Source organism: Protopterus annectens, chromosome 8.part0, assembly GCF_019279795.1.
Source record: "Protopterus annectens isolate FY-2018-M chromosome 8.part0, PAN1.0, whole genome shotgun sequence".
Taxonomy (NCBI): Eukaryota; Metazoa; Chordata; order Ceratodontiformes; family Protopteridae; genus Protopterus; species Protopterus annectens.
Genome location: NC_056741.1, coordinates 996254706 through 996273000, shown reverse-complemented (window position 1 = coordinate 996273000; position 18295 = coordinate 996254706).

The following is an 18295-nucleotide window of genomic DNA, read 5'->3' as shown; positions in this document are numbered from 1 at the left end:
AGGTGCCTTGGACTGTCTTCCATAGATAATGCCTCCCCACCCTATCTGGGAAGCGTCTGTGGTCACTGTGGCTTGGGATTGAGGGGAGGTAATGGGACAGCCTTGAGATACTGAAGGAGAGTGAGTCCACCACTCAAGATCCTTTTTGCAAGAATTGGTTATGAGAATCTTGTGGGACATTAGTAATTCCAGGATTGACCATCACGTGGAAACTAACCACTGAAGTATCCTCATACATAGCTGAATTACAGGAATAAGTATGATAGATGCTGCCATCTTCCCCAGAACCTGTAGCACTTGTTTTGCAGTGGCTCAAGTTTTCCTGATTAATAGTTTGACATGTAGATGAAGATCATGCACTCTGTTGTGAGGGAGTCTTGCTATCGGCCTGGTTGTATATATCTCTGCCCATATAAAAATTACATTTTGAGATGGTTCTAGAGCAGATTTGTCATAATTTACAGTAATGCCCAGGGAGGAGCAAAGTTGAAGTGTGTAGTCCCTGGCTTGTAGCAGAAGATGCCTGGTTGGGGCAGCTATGAGCCAATTATCCAGATACGGAAACACCTGGAATCCTTGGCATCTCAGGTGAGCCGCCACTACTGCCATGCATTTGCTGAACACTCTGGGGACTGTAGTGAGACCAAAGGGCAGAGCTTGAAACTGAAAGTGACTGGCTCCTAGCTCAAAGCACAAAAACCTTCCAGATCGTCTTTCCATTACAATATGGTAGTATGCAACCTGAAGGTCTATAGAGCACATCCAGTTGTCTGTTTCCAAGAATGGAAGAATCAGCTGCAGTGTTACCATTTGGAACTTGGTTTGCTTCACCGATTTGTTGAGATTGCTAAAATCCAAAATGGGTCTCAAGTCCCCTGCTTTCTTTGGAACTAAAAAGAATCTTGAGTAAGTTCTGCATCCTCTCTGATCTGCCAGGACTTCTTGGATGACTCTCTTTCTTAGCAACCTTTGAATTTCTAATGTTGCTTGTTCTCTTTGACTGGGTGGAACATCTGCAGCTAATTTGTTTTTGGGACTTGGGAAAGAGAAGGAAATTATATAACCCCTGGATATTATGCCCTGCACCCACTTGTTGTTGGTTATCTTCCACCAGGTTTCTAGGTGTAGTGACAATATTCCCCCGAAAACCTCCAGAGGTGAGCAGACAGGCAGTCCTTCAGGAGCATTGAAAGGGTCTGCCAAAGAAATATTCTTTGGATCCCTAATTCTGTAGGCCTCCTCTGCTGCGGGGGTGGTGTCTTTCATTATTGTTCCTCCCTCTGCCCCTGGGGGAATTACCACCCTGTGTCTTGGTAAGACCTTTGGGATTTCCTGAACCACATCTTTTCACTACCCCTCTGACCCTTTGGAAATGGTCTGCTGGGGGTGGAAAAACATTCTCCAATGGTAGACAAAGTCTTACCTTCCTGCTCACACCAGGTTATCATTTCTTTAACTTTGGGCCCAAAGATAGATGAGCCATCAAAGGGAGCATTAACAAAGGAAGACTTAAAGGGCTTCATGTAATCACAAAGGTGCAGCCAGGCCTGCCTCCTAATTGAGATGCCTGAACCTGCAGCCCTACTTACTCCATCTGCTGCATATGAAATGAGTGACATGGATGAATCGACTACCACGTTGAGGGTAGCAAGCTGTGCGTTGATCTTATCTGCCACTGCATCAGCTACTGCTCCTTAGAGGGACTTTGACAGTTCTTTCAGAAGGTACCTCTGAATCTGGTGAAATGAGTGAGATAGTTCAGCAATCATAGTGTAAAAGCCGCTGACAAGAAGACGTGCTTCCTGTATTTATCCATGGTCCTGGAATCTTTATTAGGAGGATGGATAGAGGAACTGGTCTCAGAAAGTTCCTTTTTCATGGCAGCTGCCACAACCATGGCATCCATTGCTACTCCCTTGATGAGAAAGGCTTGGTCTTTGGGTGATGTAATGTACTTGTTTGGCCTCCTAGGAGTGGGTTCTATGGAGTCCGGGGTCTCCCAGGCCTTTTGAGAGATTAACTGAATATGCTCGTTGGAAGGCGGTGTCACCCAAGAAGTTGAAGGATGAGATCCAGCTGCCTTTAGGTATACTGACTCCTTGGCTGAAAGGGACAAGCACTGCCAGTCACCTCTCTGTTTTAAAACTTCCAGGATGTCTCCAAAGAGGATTGCCTTAGAATGCTACCATGAGGTCCGTTCTGTTTCATTAAAGTTGTTATTTGAAGTGACAGACTCATCTGGTCTGTTCTAAGGGACTTCCTCAGTTGGGTACTCTGGAGAAGTTTCAGAAGGGGGCGAGTCCCATGGGGAACATCCTGAGGCTTTGGATCCCTCTGGTCCTGTGGATGGAGGTGATGAAGTAAATACACCTGCACTGATGGGAGAGGAATCTCTGAAGTGGACTGTGCCTGAGACTGAGGAGCTGTCATCACCCTCTTTATGACTTTGAAAAGAGACCACCCATGCAGGAGTGTAGCTAGGATTTTCAAATTTGTACTTACAGCTCTCAAACTGCTACTCCCCTCACCAGCCAAGCTACGGCCATTCTCGTAATTCACGGTTCGCTCTTTTAGTGTCGATGAAGAGGCATTCGCTGTAATGCCTCTTCAGTAATATAATATAAATTCACTCAAACTCGGTTCCTTGAATTGAAACTTAACCTGAAATGTCAGTTCTTTGAAAAATGCAGCATGGTAGTTGGGGTAGAGACTTTATGCTTTTGTTTTCTGTAACTAAAGTACAGGTTTTGAGCTTGAGTAAATTACTAACCACCTGCTACCACTAACTAGGATGTTTCATTCACACACACACCCCTACCTACCTCTTAGTGCAAGAAATATGGACAAAGCCTAAAATAAACAGGGACAGATATTAAATAATGTTCTCGTGAACTTAGAAAGTTGCTAGAATAAAAGGATTTGTGCTAGTATGAGAAAGTTGCTAGAATAACAGGATTTGTGCTAGTATGAATTTTTCTAAAGGACATCAAGTCTGAAGCTCAGATGTCTGTCATTATTTAGCAACTTCAGCCTTCAATGATTTTCTAGAAAATCACAAAATTTATGAGGAACAGACAAAAAATATGGGGCAAAAATCTGGACATTCTGCAAAATGTGGACAGTTGAGAGGTATGCTACCTACCACACACACACACACACACACACACACACACACACACACACACACACACACACACACACACACACACACCTCTCAACCTCTTACAGCAACAAACTCATAAATAAAACTGAGGCAAAGGCCCAAAAATAAGGACATTTTTTTAAATATTGCTCTTATAAACTTAGAAAGATAATAGAATAGTAGTAGGTCTTGCATCAGTACGAATTTTCTGAAAGGTATGAAATCTGAAACTGAAATGTCTGCATTATTTTCTAACTTCAGTCTTTAACAATTTGCCACTAATTTTCCAGAAAACTGCAATTTTATGAAAAACGGACCAGAAATGTGATGCAAAAATATAAAATTGCCAGGCAATACAGCTGGGAACCTGTCAAAGGAGGGACACCATTTTAATATGAGCACAGTTAACTTAGAGCAGCTGACAAAATTAGAGAATCTACATGCATTTCTGAAATAAAAGTAATGTATAACTCTGATCATTACAGTTATTTATAAAAGTAAAGTAAACCCTCCATGTTTTCTTCCAAAATTGCTATTTTGTGGAGGGATCATTAGGGGAAGAGCAACATTTTGAGCCAAAATCAGGGACAGTTGAGGTTTGGCTATGCCTAATTCTATAAAGCAATTTATTTGCATGTACTTCTCAACCTGTTAATGCAATAAATCTGGACAAGGCCAAATATATTGAGGGAACATATAAACAGTACTAAAAATTGCTCTTGTATAAACTGGGACAGTTGATAGAACAGGTCTTATTTTAGCATGCATTTTTTGAAGGTTATAAAGTCTGAAACTAGTGTGTCATTATTTAGTGACTTAATTCCTAAATCATTTGCCAGAAAACCACAAATTTTGAGGAACAAACCAAAAATAAGAAGCAAAAAATCTATTCATTCTTTGAAAATCTGGACAGTTGGGAGGTATAGTTCAGCTGGGGCTGTCTAAGTTTGCCGCCCTTCCCCCTCACAAAACCATGGTCGAATGGAGCCTCCCCCTGCAGCCATTCCAACGATCCATTACTTTGCTATTTCACTCCATTTACCATAAACACTAATGTGCATACTAATTTACTTCTATGATGATTTGAACTTCATTTGAAAGTTTTATTTTGCATTTTACAGCACAAACACTAAGACATCTGCTAAACAAACTTGCCATTAAAACTTCTCTGCCCTTGAAACTCACATTCATTGAAACAACATTAAAACCCACATTCAAAGAAAAATACATTTTACCCGTGGCAGATAAAAATTAATTCTGGGCTGCTTTTAAATCATAGGCCCCTTGCATATGAAACATACATGTGCTCTTTGATACACCTTCCTATTGCTTTGAACATTTTTCCAGTAAACAATGAAACAAAACTGCCCAATTCAGAACATTTCCATCATAAAAGTCTACTCAAACTTCTACAGTCCACCATTATCAGTAAATAATATGCACAATCTCTGAAGTAGTAAAAAAAGTCATCTAAATAATTCCACGTTAAATAAATCTAACTAATGAAGAGGTTGCTGCTAGCAATCACCTTTATATTTCATGGCTTCACCGAAAAATAAAGTGCCCGATGCCCCTGAGGAATAAATTGCCTAAATTACATTAAAAATAAGCTAGAAATATTGCAATAGGAAATGGATGGCAAACTGATAACAGGCTCATAGTTAGTGTCTTAACTTTCAGTACAGCAGCATTCACCCCTTATGGGAGTAGAATCAACAACCTTCTGCATTAAAAGCAAGTACACAACATGCTGTGCTACTAGCAATGGGAGCCGATTTAGCATAATCAGCACTAAACTCCTCTTCCCCTGCAGCTCTCAGCTCCTTGTAAAATCTACGCAATGCTCAACTACATCTCAACTTCGCAGCACAAGAAGTCTGGAAAAAGCCAAATTTATTAGGGTGGGTCAAAAGGGCAAAAAACAGGAACACATTAAACATTGTTTGTATAATCTTGGAAAGCTGTTAGAATAAAATGCTGTGTTACCATCATACATTTTACTGCCAAGGTCCCTGTGCAAAATAGTCAGAACAACATACCACTATGTCAAATCACCTGCTTTGTGAAAGAGAGGAAGACTGAAACTTAAATGGCTATCATTTAATGAATTCAGTTCTCACCATAGCTGTCAACCTCTTAGCACAAAACACCTGGACAAACCCAGTAATGAGGGAATACAGCCCTCAAACATATTCAGTGAATTCAGTTCTTGCCATAGCTGTCAACCTTAGCACAAAAAACCTGGACAAAGCCAATAACAGGGTATTACAGTCCCAAAAATAAGGACAAATTTCAAATAGTCATAAACTTAAAAAATTGCTATAAAAAAGGTTGTGTTACTTTATATTTATTGCTAGAATAAAAATTGTTTTACTATGTATTTTCTGAAGAATATGAAGTCTGAAATTCAAATGCCTGTCAATTTTACTTCTGACGAAACAAAAACAATTTTCAGCAGAGGCCCAGGGAGAAATACTGTAGACACATGTCTTTGTAAAATGGCAGGACACCAGAGCAAATCCACACAAACACAGGGATAAGATGCAGACTCCACACAGAAGGCACCCCAGTCAAGAATCAAACCAGAAAACCTATAGCTGTGAGGCAACAATACTGCCACTGCACCATCAAATATGTAAGGAAGTAAACATTCAGAAACCTGAAGTCTGAAATTTAAATGCCTGTCAGTTTGTTAATCAGGACAGTCTGACTTGGAACAAAAAAAAACAATTCTCAGCAGAGGCCCAGGAAAAAATAATGCAGACATGTCTTTGTAACATGAGAGGACACAAAAGCAAACCCACACAAACACAGGGAGAAGATACAGACCCCCCCACAAAGAAGGCACCCCAGCCAAGAACCTACAGCTGTGAGGCATCAATGCTACATTGCTACCACTGCACCATCAAATTTCAAGCATTGCAATATTTAAAAAACACAGATATGAGGAATAGATCATCAGATCAAATATGAGGCAAAAATCTGCAATTTTTTTACAAATGGTGGTGGGTAGGGAATTCAGGTCTTTAACACCTGCATACAAGGTACAGGGTTCAAGCCTGAGGTATTCCCTACCACATCACCATGAGTAATCACCAGTACATCCCACCTGGGGCATTTTCACACACACACACACACACACACACACACACACACACACACACACACACACACACACACACCTTACTCACCAACCCTCGATTGCAAGACCTTCTAAATAAAATCCTTAGTTGAAGCGAGGCCAACATAACGTGTACATCCTCCTGCTCGACCAACATAATGCTTAAATCCTCCCGCTCGACCAACATAACACTTAAATCCTCCTGCTCGGTCAACATAACGCTTAAATCCTCCCGCTCGAAAAGCATTTGAACCGGCCGGAAATACATGTGCAGTGAGCTCCATTCCGACTGGCTGCCCTGATGAGCTGACATCATCGTGCAGTAAAGCGCGAAAATAAAAAACAAGTGAAAAATTAAAAAGCTACCCCCCTTCTAAATAAGTTGTACTGAAATCAGTACAGTGCGTATGCCTCCCGACGTCCCTGCACCCATGCCCTGATGAACTCCCTGGACCTGATAACACAGATGTTAGGCCAAAAGAGCCCTTGGATTAGGAGACAGAAGCTCCAAAGAAAAGGTGGGAGCTGAACCCATCCACGCCGAGGCCTGGAGAGACAGGGTAAGATCTGAGGGAATCCAAACCGGGTCTGAAGACCTGACTGGTGAATGCCAGCTCCCAGAGAGCTCCTTCTCTGACTGGATGGAGATGCTCTGGGCAGACACTGGATCTGAGAAGCCAACATGTTCCCGACCCAATACAGACTCCAGTTGGATATTGGAGTCTTCTGGCTCTGAAACCGAAGGTCATATCAGAGGTGGAATAGGTGCTGAAGGGGAAAGATGAGGCTGATCCAACTGCTTTGGGCTCCAATCCAAAAGCAGCTTGGCCAAGGCAGGTGTCTTGAGAAGCCTCTGCACCACCCTGTCCACATCTTCATCTGAGAGGCTCCTAGTTGATCTTATAGACAGAGTAGGGGATCTGGATCTGGCTAAGAATAGAGAAGGGAGTTGAGTAGTAATCAGCTCCAAAGATGGTGATTAGCTCGGATAACGGTATTTCATGAGTAATGGGTCTTTCAGAGCCGAAGGATCAGTAGAAGTTTTTGGAGCCGAATACTCTCTACTCTGAAGATAACACCTTCAAAATCAATTTATTTTTCCATTCCATAAGTGCCCTGATTGAAGGTGTGACATATGGAACAGGACTCTTGCAAATGGAGAGGCCCCAAACAGTAAACGCATAAGGTATGAGAATCACTGAGGGGCATCTTTTTGCTACACTTTTCGCATTTTTTAAACCCAAAGGTTTGCTGTCTTTTTGGGACATACTGACTAACAACAGAAACAAACCACTTAACTAATTAAAGATATACAGGGTGAAAAAATCAGTTATATATATTTTTTTGAAGATCAACTACAACAACAACAATGACAATAACTACCAGGTGAAGGGGAGGGAGTCCTCTAACTTAAACAGCCTTGATTAACTACCCTCTAACTAAAACAAGCAGTTAATCAGAAAGAGAGAGGAAGTAAAAACTATCAGCGCTACCAGCAGAAATGAGTAAGGGAAAAGATAAAAGAATACCCTCTAACTTAAACAGGTATAAGTTAGATGCCCTCTAACTTAAATGGACATTAATGACAAGGGGAAAAGATAGCAGTAAACTAATGCTGAACTAGGGAAGGTATAAACAGATAAAGAACTTTAACTACACAAAGTCAAAAATACTAATTATAACAATAGCAAAAGGTGATAGCAAAGAGCTATAAAAAAACTTAGGATTGCTAGAAGATCCATCTCGCGGTGCGGCAAACGAGATCTGGGGAAGTTGTAGAACTGCATTATGGGTAGGGAAGGAGGCTCACGAGTTTTGCTGAAGACCTCGAGGTATTGGAAAGGCCAAGACAAATCCTACACATTGGATCCAAACCCACCAGTGAGAATAAAGGCGAGATTGACAACAGCATATCAAATATTTCTTTACTCAGTATTTATTCAGCAGTATACATTTACAGTGTCTAGCATGGCATCTCATCAATGCAATATGAAAAGAGATCTGACAATACCCAGAGAAAACTATAAGGAACATGGTAGCTAGTCAGCAGCTGAGACAGGGAACAATAAAATGGAAATGATAAAAGAACTGGAAAAAATAAGAGCCAATGAACCATCAAAACTCAGATGTCCAGTATTTGTATGTACAGTATGACCTACATATCAAACAATACAAATATGGAACAGACTTCTTAAAGCAGAATTTGCTATCCATTTTTTTTCTTTTTTCCTTATCTTGTTTTTCAGGAACCATGTTATTCAGTGTTCCCAAAGAAATGCTTCCTTTTATATCCTTTCACTGAAATGCTAAAATCAGTTAAATTCTCAAATTAAACAAACATGCACATATGCCCATATACGTGCGCTTGCACTCTCGCACACACACACACACACACACACACACACACACACACACACACACACACACACACACACACACACACACACACACAGACACACACACACACACACACACACACACACACACACACACAGACACACACACACACACACACACACACACACACACACACACACATATATATATATATATATATATATATATATATAGAGACACAAATCATTGAAAAATTATGTATAATTCTCTCATATTGTTGATGACTTTACCTAAAGTGAAAACATGTCCGCCTTTAGCACAGCATTTTCTTTGGAAACAAAACAACTATGAACTTACAGACACTACAACATTTTATAAGTGACAAAATCTTACTACTGAATGTTGTGTCTAGATGCTTGCATTAATATTTCTATACTTCCATGGATAAGTTCATCCATCCTTATTAGATGGAGGATATGCATTTTCTACAATTAAAGTGGTATGAGTCTAGGGAGAATGATAACACCACTAGACATTTGTATTTTACCATTTACAGTAAAAGCAGCAAATTCCACAACTTTCATTTCTTTAAAGCTCTTCAAGCACAGCTTTGCCATAATTTGGGAAGTTCTTCAGAAAGGTCAAAGTGAAGGTATCTTGTTTTGAGCAGTAACACTACTCCAGTTAGTAAAAGAGATGCTAGCTATCTCTAAATGAACTAGTTAGCTAAAAGAGACATACCACTAGCAATCACAAAACTGGAAAAAGCTAGATATGACTTTAACTTCTTCTTTGTTTTTTCCCAGTTAGGGGTCACCACAGCAGATCATCTGTTCACTCATGATCAGCAGTGGAGTTTTGATGGTGCTGAGTTGCCAGCTCGGCACCCAACCTTCCATAGAAGGCACATGCATGCACTCACACCTAGGGCCAATTAAGAGTGTCCCATCCACCTACAGCATGTCTTTGAGAGGAAACCCACGTGACCATGGGAAGGACATGCAGACTCTGCCCGGAAGGCACCTCAGCTGAGAATCGAACCGGAGAACCTCTTGCTATAAGGGAGCAACACTAACCGCTGCACCACTGCGGCCGTCCTCTAGATGTTACTTTAACACAATGCAATAAAACAGCTATCCAGCTTTCCTCATAAACCACTAAAGCAGCCATTTGATAACTTGATTTTGATTGATTGATAACTTGATTATGTCTTTCTTGATTCTCATTTAACTCTATGCTTACAAAATTAAGGCGTAATCTATAACCAAATAAAATAGAATATATGCTGGGGAATTATTTTGCCTCTGTGTGATGCGCAGTCCTGGACTAATCAAGAATATTAATATAATTAATTTATTATTCTCTAAGAATACAATGGAAATCAAAGGCATTAGATATATTCCCAATAATTAATTTTAGCACCCTGTCTCCTTAATGAACGTAATCAAATGGAAGTACTTAAAACAAATCTAAATATGGTGCTATATTTTAGTAAACTGATACCTTGGTTACAACTTCTTTCTTTTTAGAAAAGAAAGGGAACATTTTATTGACTACTTGACAGTTATAAAAAGGAAGAGAGAGAGAGAGTGATAGATAAAAGAGTCAGAGCATGATAAATAAGTAAATAAATAAATAAATTATACATATACTTTCCATCCATCTTAATCTCTTAGTACTTTTCTGTAAGATTTTAAGGAAGCAATAAACAGTCACCATCAATTATGTAACAGAAGAAATGTTTTATTCCAGTTGTTTAATATTGCTGATTTGATTGTTATTATATCCAGATACAAAATGTTTTGCTTTGTTTTACTCAAAGCAAAATTATAATCTAAAGTCCATTTAGTACAGTGTCAAAATATTTTTATTCTTCTTATCTTTAAAAAAGTTCTTAGTTTTGCAGTAGTATCACAATACATGTGATATGAAGTTTCAGCCATGAGGTAAGTAGATTTTTGTTGAGGTGGTTTGCCCATATTTATGTGTGTTTTGAGTTGCAGTCATCGTAACCATCTAAACCTACTCCCTAGAATAAACAAACCCACATGCATGCACAAACACGCACAAAGACACAGACACATACACACACATACAGACTCCAGCAATCCTCCTGGACCTCTAAGTGTAGCAGTGATATGAGCAATCTCTTACTCTTTAATCTACTGCAGAGAAGAATACTTTTTGCCTACTCCTACTTTCTATCCTTTTGACAACTGTAGCAACCTATTCCATGAACTTGGCTCCTTGTTGCTGACTGGATCATTCCCTTTCCTCAGTCTCACCACGTTGAACATACTGATCTCATTTTCAACCCTGTTTTGCACCAATAGCTTCTCATGTTGCACAAACAATATTCTAATGTGGTGTGTTATAATTCTATTTAAGAGCTGTGATAATTGCCAATAATGTTTTCGGTAAAGTAGTCCAGCTGCTATGAGGACTGTATTTCCTCCACATATGCAAATCTTTTAAGGAGCATCCACAGTTAAAATGTAATATGAATGAACAGACACTAGTCATTGAATGTGATATTTAATAAACTAAATGCTAGGTTTTAGAGAAATAGCAGAGTTCAGACCAGGGAGACTATCAGCCGATAGTCTAATGATCCATTCATACTCTTTAATTTCTAAAAGGTTCCCTATGTCACCACCTCTACTTGATATATAAACTCTATCGATTACCCTAAATTTAAACCTATGATTTATTCCATGTGCATTAATATGTTTATATAAAGCATTGTTCTCACATGCCCTTCTTGTCTCTGATTTGTGCTCTATTATACGTTCTTTTAATTTTCTGGTCGTTTTTCCTACATAGAAAGAAGGACAGGATACACATGTTGCAAGATAAACCACGTTGTTAGTTGTACAAGTAGCTACAATATTGAATGTAAATGTTTTATTTGTTGTTGGGTGCACAAATACATTGCTCATATGAATGTTGTTAGTATCATTATATATGTCACTACAACAACTACAGTTTCTGCAGCAAAAAGTACCTCTCTTATCAGTTTTATTAGGACCTTGTGTATCTTCCCAAAAGTCTTTAAAACATAGCATACCTTTTAATGTTTTCATATTTTTATATGCAAACTGTGGCCTGTCACCTAAAACTACTTTAATTTCCTCAGATGCCATTAACACTATCCAGTATTTATTTATAACTCTTTTAACTAAGTGTGACATTATATTATATGATGTAACATATCTTACAGTCCCATCATCTTGCTGAGCACAGTTGTTAATGTCTATATACTCATCAGTTGATAATAAAATAGGTTTAAACATAGTATGCCTATTGTTTACTACTTTATTCTTAACATCCATCAAAAGATCAGATACATAGCCACTATCCATAAACTCTCCATATGTGTCATTTAGTTGATTTAAAAAACATATATCATCTGTATTTAATCTACTTATTCTACCCAATTGCGCCGTAACCACACCTTTAAAAACATGGGGGGCATGCATACAGGAGCCATATAAATACCTTCCAGCACTAACCTCTTTCTTATGCACTCTGGTATTTAATATACCATCCTGGTATTCTACATTGACATCTAAAAAACTAATCAAACTATTCGAAAATTCTATCTTAAATTTCAAAAAAGTAGTGGTACTGTTCAAATATAATAAATAATCAGATAATTCAGACACAGACCCATTCCAAATTAAAAAAAAAACAGTCATCTACAAATCTTTGATAAAAGTATAAGTTCGGATTTAAAAACATAGTACCATTAAGTATATATGCCCTTTCCCATTGGTAAAGGACCAAATTTGCATAAGTATTTGCTACCGGTGTGCCCATAGCAACACTGGTAAGCTGCAAATAATATTGTTTATCAAACAAGAAAACATTGTTAGATAACACTATATCCAGTAATGAACAAAGATTTTCAATATGTCTAGTTGTAAAAGATGAACAGTGAACCAAATGTTCACGTATAGAATTAACCCCATAGTCATTAGGAATGACTGTAAATAATGATGAAATATCCAATGTTACAAATAATAAATAATTTTGCATATTTCTAGATCTATCTAAATTTGCATACCAACATTTAAGTTTCACAATGAAATCTGTAGTATCTTTTAAAACTGTTTCACATTTAACCAATAGTGGCTGTAATTGCTTTTGTAAATACATGGATATAGGTTCCGTTACCCAACCATTACCTGAAATAATAGGCCTCATAGGTGGTTCAGTCAGGGATTTATGGATTTTTAGTATCCCATATAACTGAGGAATCTTAGGGCAAGGAACCGTAAAAAAATGAAATAAATCCAGATTTATGTCACCAGAAAGTTGTAACTCATAAATACACATATTAATGAAGCTAATACATTTCTTTATATCTACATCTGTTATTACCTTAAATGCTGTGGTATCATTCAATAGATTTAAAATTGATTGCACATATTTTACTCTATTCATTATCACAGTAACACCCCCCTTGTCCGCCTGTTTGATTACTATGTCTGTATTTAGTTTTAACTCTCTCAAAGCTATAAATTCAGGATAGGATAATTTATAATTCTTCTTAACTTTTTTAGAATACAGATGTCTCAGTTCTTTTTCACAGAAATTATAAAATGCTGTTAGAACAGGCACATTAACTGGTACAAAAACACTACGTCTTTTACAACCAGTATATGAATAAGTACTATTTTTAAACATTAATTTCAAACTTATGTTTCTAATAAACTGCTTAAGGTCCGTTATTGCAGTGACAATATTGTCACAAGCTGATGGAATAAAACCCAGTCCCTTTTGTAAAAGGGTATAGTGCGCTGCTTCTAGTTTAAAGCTAGACAAATTTAAAGTACTTGCCACTATCTTCAGACTACTTTCACTTGTTTTTGCGGACTGCTGTTCTTCTGTTTATTTGAATATGGCGTTCCCCTCATTGTAGTTCTCCCTCGTGAGGTCGAATGCTCTTTCACCTTTTCAGCTTGGTCAAGTTGAAATGGTTTATGAAAAAAGTTCAATGTAGGTTGATGTAGCCTTCTTGTTTCATCGTTCCTATTTTCACATTCCTTGGAGGTTTCTGGCACCGATATACGTGCAGCTACATCCACATCATCTATCCGAGGCGTAGCTTGAATAGAAATGAGCGGGGTTACTGTAGCATAATTTATCGGTTCAGCCGATACCACCTCACGCATAGGGGACTGTGAATTTATGGACATTAAGTCTGGAAAATCATCCAAGCTATCCAAAGGAACTTTTTGTATAGCAGGTTTCTTACTGTTCTTATTATATTCCCTGGCCAATACAGGATCGTTTTTTGGCCAAGAGAAAATATTACCCTTCTGAAAATCTCCCATGTCTCTTAACAGTTTACGTTTCTTGATGACTTCCAGGCGGTCATCAAGTAAATTTAGGGTAATCGATAGAGTTTATATATCAAGTAGAGGTGGTGACATAGGGAACCTTTTAGAAATTAGAGAGTATGTATGGATCATTAGACTATCGGCTGATAGTCTTCCTGGTCTGAACTCTGCTATTTCTCTAAAACCTATTTTAATTAAAATTCAACGCACTAAGTTGAAATAATAAAACCTAAAATATGCTTTATTTTATATGATATATATATATTTTGTATATGTCTAGATATATATTGCTTATAGTACATATATTTAAATCATGTATTATTCATTTAGAGTATTTAATTCTAAATGTTTTAATGTTTATATGTTTTTATTAATCTTCTTGATCATATGACTTTTGGGCTGCAAGTCATGTGATAGTACTGGGTTCTTATTTAAGTCATTGTTTGTGATTTAACCTGTATTAAGCATTGAGGAAGGGTGTATAACCTGAAAGCTTTGCGTGTTATATAAAGGTTTTTTTCTTCTCAACGGTGTGAGTTATTTGGTATATACAAAATTACCATAATTGCTGGATATAGTGAAGGGCTGTCTTTTAATGAAAGTGAATAACCTAGCCTGTACTGTGTTTGCATGGTTATCATGTATTTGTGTGAAGCGATCTGAAATACTTTACTATAGCTGGCTACAGTGTGTCTATGTGAAAGAGAGTCACAATAAGTTATTGTTAACTTTATTATAGTCAGACATCTGAGGTGTACACAGTTAACAAAATGGATGCAATTGCTGGGTATAGGGATTGGCTGTGGTTTAAAATAACTAAACCTGCAGTACTTTGCTTTCATTAAACTGGAATTATTCTGGCTTATATAAAACTAATCTGTTTTTAATGTGAAAAAAGTTGGAATATTTTACTGCTGGTACTGCTTGAGTGAGAAAAGTTGTAGTACATACTGTGGTCATTATGTTTTATCACTGTCAGATATCTGAGGTACACACAGTCAGCAGAATGGCTATAGATGCTGGGTACAAGAGCTGTCTGTGGATGAAAATGACTGAGCCTGCTTTGGATTAATCATGCTAAACAATCACTAATATGTCGCCAAATGGATAGTATCATTTCATGCATTTGTTTGAAATAAATTTTAAATTAATATGGTCATTATTTTTCAAAATAGCTAATATCTGTGCTGCACACTGTCAATAAAGTAGCTATAATTGCTGGGTAAGGAAGCCTTATATGAATGAAAATGACTTTGCTGCCATAATTAAGTTAAACAGTCATTAATCTGGCTGTGCAGAGCTGCTCTGCAAGTTTGAACATTTTGCTGTACTCATTCTTCTAAATCACAATTAGACATCTGAGGTTCATGCACAGTCAGTAAACTGACTGCAATTAATTGGCATGTAGGCTGACTGTGATTGAATGTGACAACCCTGCTGTTGCTTTAACACAGTTAAAAAGTTATTAAAGAAGCTTGGCAAGAGTAGTGTCATGCAATGTATTGTACTTGCTAAAATTAGAGTAAAATGATAACTGCTATGTATTGCACATGTATGTTCATGGGGGATGCAGTGTATCTAAGGCTGAAAAACGTTATCTACATTTCTTACACTTTTCATTACAGTCAAACATCAGAACTGTATACAATAAGTGGCAGTCTTTGATAGTCTGGGCAGATTGCTTGTGAAAGCAACTGAATGTTGTCACAGTGCTGTGGCAAATAACATTGCAATCTCAGAATACGTGGTTGTCTGCGAGCTTTGCTGTGGTCACTGCTGTGTGGAGTCTGAATGTCCTCTCAGTCTTTGTTTGGGTTTTATCAAGGTGCTCTTGTTTTCTCCACTATCCAAAATCATGATGTTGGTGAATAGGTAAACTGGTGTTTTTCTGATTTTCCTGTATGCAAGTGTGTAGTGTGAGTGTATGCATGTGTGTGTGTGTGTGTGTGTGTGTGTGTGTGTGTGTGTGTGTGTGTGTGTGTGTGTAAGTATACGAGTGTGTCTCATGGGAAAGACTAGACTTGCCAGGTGCACTGTCCAGAGTGTGCATACCACTGCTTTTATCTATAGTCACACATAGTACTTCTAGCAATATACATAGCTGGTGTCTCACATGCACACACACATGATATATATATATATATATATATATATATATATATATATATATATATATATATATATATACAGACACACACACGCACACACGCACACACACACACACACACACACACACACACACACACACACACACACACACACACACACGATCACCACCTCTCAGTCCAAAATTCAACACTTCTAGGGCAAAACATTTAAAGGAATATACTTCTCTAAAGCTACTAACATGTTTGGCTAACTCATTAGATGGGTTTAACTTCCTAATATCATATACGTGCTCCAAAATTCATTGCTTTAAAGTACAATTTGTCTTCCCTACATAAAACAAGAACATACAGAACACTGTGCCAAGTATACTAAGTCAGTCCTTTTATAATCAGCATAAAAATTCAGTTTCACAGTATAACCAGAGTCAGGATGTAAGAACTCAAGGGTTGTATATATTTATATTTACAGGCACTACATGAATTGCAAGGATCTGATAGGGGCTTTGGACTTAATGATACTGTGCTTTTAAAACCTGTATTGAAATCATGTGTATTAAATAATTTGTTTAATTGATACTTGTGTTTATGTAATTTAGTTTGTGCGTTGTTTATGGTCTAAAGAATTACCTTTTGGCATGAAAGTACTTACTATATTATTTTAACAATAACGTCTTATACTTTTCATTTATGTGTTTCTATTCTTATGTTATTAAAGTATAAAATGTATCTCAAAAGCAAAGAATGGTTAGCCAGTAAAAATAATTAAGATAGGCATAAAATGCATTGAACTACACCTAAAAGTTCAGTGATTCTGCATACCTATTGGTCCTGAGATCTCTTGACTGCATAAAGAGATTTTGACACTGGTTTATTCAGGAGATCCCTTCTTTAACCTCTGTACTAGGCCTCACCTAATGTAAAACTAGCCATAAGCTGTACACAGAGGGTCACTATAGCTTTTGTGGTGGATGGTTAGGGACAATGTGGTGATCAATTCTTTATCTTTCCTAACAACTAAATCACAGAGGAGTGCACAGAAGGTTGTAATGGCTGTCTGGGAATCTAGGAAAAGAAGCTGAAATGCATTATTGTGATCACTGATTTTTTTCCACTTTCCTCATAAATATATTTATTTATTTATTTATTTCCAGTTTGATAACCGGGGAAGTCCACTGGGCCCGAAAGCCCGTTTTCAGTGGAGGCCCGGGGAGAAAAGCTCCAAGATAATACATTACACACAAAAACACAGCAGAACAGATCTAAACTAATACACACAAAAACACACTCTGTTCTAATAGCATAATACTTTAACAATTTCCAAACAAGAATGAGGTGCATTGGGCACTATACATAAGAAAAAGATATATTAATGCAACTGTGAACCAATCAGAAATCCTGGGCTGCATCATGGACATGCAAATTTTGCCAAAATGTGGCTAATGCCATAGCAACAATTAATCAAAAAATCAGCAGGATTTATATAGCCAGTGCATTGCTCACACCCAATGTCAGGAAAGCCATAGCCAACACATATTTATGTTTATTTATTTTATTTTATTTTACATTTGTTGACTGGGATAGTCCGACTGGATACATGTCCATTTTCAGTGGAGGTCCTGGGAGAAAAGCTCCATCATGGATACATTCAGAAAAAATATTACATATAGTAATTATTTATGAGAAAAAATCCTTTTTGCAGACTTGTTCAAGCAAGCTAGTTTTTCAGATACAACAAATGCAGAATTAAATTAAGTTTATATACATACTTCCTATTGAAGCTCCAGGACCCATACCTCAGATAAACATTTGGAAATGGTATTCATCATAATAAAGGCATCTTTTTGTAGACTGACTCAGTCAAACAAGTATAGAGTTAGATCATATCCAGAACTAAGTAGATTTAGTTTCTCTGCTAGAGTGAGCAAGAGGATTTTTAGTACCCAATTTTAGTGGAAGGAGCTAATCAGGGCTAGAACATGGACATAGCCAGTGTAATTTGAAATGGAGTTTGAGACTCTTCTTGAATTGGGCTAAGGAGGTCACAAGAGTAAGATTGGCAAGGGAGAGAGTTCCATATTTCACCAGCAGCATTAGTGAATAGGGAATTACCAGCTGAATTATTGGATTTGATTGTTTGGACAAGCAGTCTATTAGATGAGTGGAATGAGCCAGGATTGCTGTATGGGATGATTATATTTTCTAGTGCAGGGGTGTTGCCTGGTTGTTTGAGAATTTTATATGC